At 38.0% G+C, this 3,591-nt stretch overlaps 1 long non-coding RNA gene across 1 annotated transcript; it reads left to right on the forward strand.

Moving 5' to 3' along the window:
* The first annotated feature begins 84 nt into the window (after positions 1-84).
* On the forward strand, positions 85-2,200 carry LOC122162628. Its single transcript, XR_006169608.1, has 3 exons — positions 85-393; positions 1,928-1,984; positions 2,070-2,200. It is a non-coding gene; the product is annotated as an uncharacterized LOC122162628 (long non-coding RNA).
* Positions 2,201-3,591: the final 1,391 nt, after the last annotated feature.

The following is a 3,591-nucleotide window of genomic DNA, read 5'->3' on the forward strand; positions in this document are numbered from 1 at the left end:
AGGAGGGGGGAAGAGGGAGGAAAGGGAGGGGGGTCGGTGGGGGGAGGCGGGCGGAGGGAGTGTGTATGTGTAAGGAGGGGACGGGAGGGGAGCGGGGAGCTGGCAGGCAGCCAGCTACCATCAGAATTAGCTCATTGTTCAATATAACCAGTGCTGGCAGCCAAATCCCAGCCCGAGAGAGAGGGAGACTTTCCCCCAGCCACCCCCCACCCCTTTTTCTCCACGACTGCACTTTGGAAGAGGTGCAGTCATTCCTCCCCACACCCCCTACCCTCTCTCCACTCCCCCAACTATAAATTCCCTCTGTAGCATGCTGCCCTTTTTTAATCCACATTTGTGTTTCAGATCATGTAGAAAGGACAGAAAGTGAGCAGGGAGCGGGGGCTTTTGTCTGTAAGTATATGCAATTCCAATCCACAGAATTTCGTTCTACTTTTTATTAATCCTATCTCTCTCTCTCTCTTTCTTTCTTTCTTTCTTTCTTTCTTTCTCTTCGTTTCCTTTTGCCCTTAGCTGGTCTGTGCTTGCAGCTTGCAGCACGCTCTCCGCGCACATTTCCAAAACAGGCTTTCTTGAAGGAGATGAGAGAACGTGCAGTATATATGCTTAACTCTTTGTCTTTGTGCTTTGAGGCTGGATTTCTGGGCTGGGGATTGTGCTGCACACATGCAAGGGGAGACGAGGAGTGGTTTTGTAAAACTAATTCCTCTCTTTTTTGGTTTTTCACTCCAAAATCACCAAAACGCCTTTCTGAATTTTGGGCGCTTAGATTTTTTAGCATGTATGCAAGGCTCTAGGATTGGGCTTTCGTCTCTTTTCTTCTCTCTTGTAAAACGAATCTCCCTCTTCTCCGCCCTGACACTGGATTCCTCTCAGGCTGCTGGTGTTTATTTTTAGAAAGCAGTCATTCTTGCAACAGCCTTCTGCGTTTTTGCATGTGCAGCAGTTAAATTTTGGGTGGTTCTTTAGGGAGAGAGAGAGGGAAAAAAAAACAAAAACAAAAACAAACAAACAAAAAAACCCCAAACAAATGTATTTTGGTGTGCATTTTTTGATGTGCTTTCTTCTGAATGTTTCTATGTCCATTTATAGGTAAGAGTTTGCAGTTTTCTGTCCAGCATAGATGTATGTATTTGTGTGTAGACGTATGACTCATACCTAATTATATCTCGTACATACACACTATAGGTAAGAAATACATAATCTATCAGTAGAAGAGAACTTTATTTTTTCACTTTATGAGAACTGATAAAGGAGGTGTGCTACAAATTCACTCAGTTAAAAGAGCAGTAATTTGAACGAGGTAGGACCTACTCTTTTTTTCCTCCCTATTAAAAATAGGTGTGTGCATGCAAGTATGTGTGTGTGGAATAGAGGGAGAGAAAACGGGAGGTTATGTAATGCAGTGCCATTTCCAAAAATACCTACTCTCTGGGCCCTTACATTGTGAATGCCTGACACTGTAATGCGTGTTTCTTGACTGGGAAAAAAAAAAAAAAAAAAAAAAAAAAAAAAAAAAAAAAAAAGGCACCACACTTTGTAGTATGGCTGCAAACAATGGACCACCTTTCACAGTAAGCACAGGTTGATGGATTTTGTCCCGTTGACTAATTTTTAGGTGTCTTAACCATTAGGACTTTTCAGAGAAGTACCAAGTGCTATGAATAGCGTAATAGTTTTGCAAATCCAAGTGCTAGGGATTCCTTTTTCGTATATTTAAGCCTACAGAACACTGAAGAGTAGAGGAATATGGTATATAAGTGTACATGTGGTTAGAATAATTTGCATAACTTTAATCTTAACCACTGAAGCTTATTCTTGGCTCACTACTGTCACACTGGAGAGAAAAAAAAAAAACAAAACCTTTTAAATATTGTGACAGTTTTCATTACATTTGTTTTCATTATTTTTTTTTAATTACTTTCAGATCCTTGTGCTACCTGAGAGAAACTGCAATCCTAAGACTTAACAGAATCTAAAAATGGTAAGAATTAGCTGTAATTAGCTGTTTTAGCAAAGCACTTTTTTTTTTTTTTTCCTAATAAATACAAACCTTTTCCCATCCTCAGCACCCATCTATAAAGACAAACTTTTTGAAGTTAAGGAGATTTGCCATACAGTGATGGATGTACCTTGAAAGTCTCCGCATGTTGAATCTTTGATTTTCTTGCAATTTTTGAATAAAAATCTGAAATCTCTCTTTGTGTAGTAAGGCTTATTTAATTGCAAAATTGCATGCTTAGGTGACTGTGAAAAATACACATCAGCACACTTTTAGGAAAACATTCAGGCAAAACAATATCCAGTAATTTCACTCTCCCTCCCCCCAAAAGAAGAAAGAAATAGATCAGTGTAATTAGTAAATGAAGCAGATTTAATACTATTCTGTCAGGGAAGTACATAAGATGCAAACAGGTTTTTCTTATTATTTGGTAGTTTTTTATGAATTATAGCTTTTTCTAGTGATTCAAATCTGTTTCAGAAAAAAAAAAAAAAAAAAAAAAAAAGGCTAGGCCTCAGCCTAACTGGACTTGCAAGCACATGGAATATATTTAATAAAGTGTTCAAGAATTGTCCATTTTCTTCGGTGCTAATTGTGCTTATATTTTTACTGAGTAAAGCCCATATGTTATGCTCTGAGTTATTACTGCTGGCATGTATTAATTTTGAGGATGAAACAGATTATGCACCTAAACATTCTCTAAATATGGCGTTCCCTGGGAATGTTTGAGGGTCAGCAAGACAAAGACAGTTCTTCACTGAGGAAGTCGTAAAGTAGGCATAATTTAATCATATGATCTATAGTCATGCAGAATTCTTGATTGAAGACCCAGCTATTCCTGAATGCATATGTGGGCATAAGTAGGATTTATTTTGATTGCTACTGGTGTGCAATGCTATCACAGACAAAAGTGTGTTAATTTATAAGGGACAATACCTTGCCCAAATTAGCACTGAGTAAGTGGTAGAATGACCGCAAATTGTTTTCTGTATGTGACGTAAAATAATGTGTGATATTCTCAAGGACATACCACTATGAAAATTGGGTTAAATTTATTGCATTATTATATTATACTTGTGTGGGCCTTTGAAGTTGTTTTGATGTGGAGGAGGAAGGATGAAGCAAGGGACGTTTAAAATACAATATGTAATCTGTAGTAAGGTTTTTTTCTTTAAGGCTCCTTATTTCATATCATTCCCATCTGCAAAAATAAACTTGCAAATTCTGGAGTTTTAATCTATTCTGGAACCTACTTTCATCAAAGTGCTTTGCTCATCTGTACATAAATGAATAGTTGGGGGTGAGGAATTGTAAGGGAAGTGATTCACTTAAGCTGTGAATAGAAATTGTGTTAAAATACATTCTGTTCACAGAACTGTGGAATACTGGATAAGGAAGCTGTTTTTCTAACAACACCAAGGTGACAATCAGCCCACATTCTGAGATGGTATGCGGGCTGTTATATGCAATATAAGCCTATCTCTGGAACAAAAGATTATTTTAAGTTTTGTTAGGCATAAAATAGCCTTTGATTTTTACCAGCAGATGGTCCTATAGATCTAGCAAGGTTCCTGTGATAGTCAGACAAA

The sequence above is a fragment of the Centrocercus urophasianus genome, unplaced genomic scaffold (genome assembly GCF_019232065.1).
Source record: "Centrocercus urophasianus isolate 14NV4802_14NV808 unplaced genomic scaffold, USGS_Curo_1.0 seq_21, whole genome shotgun sequence".
In the NCBI taxonomy this organism is placed as follows: Eukaryota; Metazoa; Chordata; class Aves; order Galliformes; family Phasianidae; genus Centrocercus; species Centrocercus urophasianus.